The sequence below is a fragment of the Octopus bimaculoides genome, chromosome 4 (assembly GCF_001194135.2).
Source record: "Octopus bimaculoides isolate UCB-OBI-ISO-001 chromosome 4, ASM119413v2, whole genome shotgun sequence".
Classification (NCBI taxonomy): domain Eukaryota; kingdom Metazoa; phylum Mollusca; class Cephalopoda; order Octopoda; family Octopodidae; genus Octopus; species Octopus bimaculoides.
The window spans coordinates 82695886-82696639 of record NC_068984.1 but is presented as its reverse complement, the minus strand read 5'-3'; the positions used below and the strand labels follow the sequence as shown (position 1 = coordinate 82696639).

At 36.5% G+C, this 754-nt stretch overlaps 1 non-coding gene across 1 annotated transcript; it reads left to right on the top strand.

The window, feature by feature from the left end:
- The first annotated feature begins 399 nt into the window (after positions 1–399).
- On the top strand, positions 400–472 carry Trnat-ugu (transfer RNA threonine (anticodon UGU)). Its single transcript has one exon. It is a non-coding gene; the product is annotated as a tRNA-Thr (tRNA).
- Positions 473–754: the final 282 nt, after the last annotated feature.

Here is a 754-nt window from a genome sequence, read left to right as displayed (position 1 = left end):
TATCAAAGTAGCAAATCGCCCATCGTCGTCAAACGGTCATTTACAGCGACTTCTTGAGGATTTCATATCGAACTGCAAAGCCAACACCAGCTTCCAATCTCCTCAAGCTGACCGTCACCTTCCAAACGAGATTCCGAAAGAGCAGTTACATCTATGTTATATTTTTATACCTACATACATACATGCATACATACATACATACATACATACATACATACATACATACATACATACATACATACATGTATACTATACAGTCGGGCGACTCCCCCCGGACCAATGCAACGCTTCCGTGCAAGATGTCTCGATCTTCCATAAGTCTTCATATCTTCATCTTCATAGCCAGTATTTTCCACAAGTTTATCAATATATGCTCTTCTTTGGGAGCGGACATTTGTTGCCTCCGTAGCTCAGTGGTTAGAGCACTGGTCTTGTAAACCAGTGGTCGTGAGTTCGATTCTCACTAGAGGCTTGTTCTTGGATTTCGTTTACGTGCATGCTGTATTATATTTTTCGTGGTGCAACATCATTTTTTTGTTTTTCTTTTTACAATTTTAAAACCTGCATTTTTTGTGTATTTTCAATTCCCATTAGTTTATGAATGTCATTTGGGGTATCTAATATATTAAATGATTTTTATATGCATTGTCTAACCCTTTCTAAAAGTGTCTGTTTTGTCATATTTGTGAATTCTGAGTAAGAATGTTTCTTGAAGTATATGTGACGATCATTTTCTATAATTCTATAAATGTGA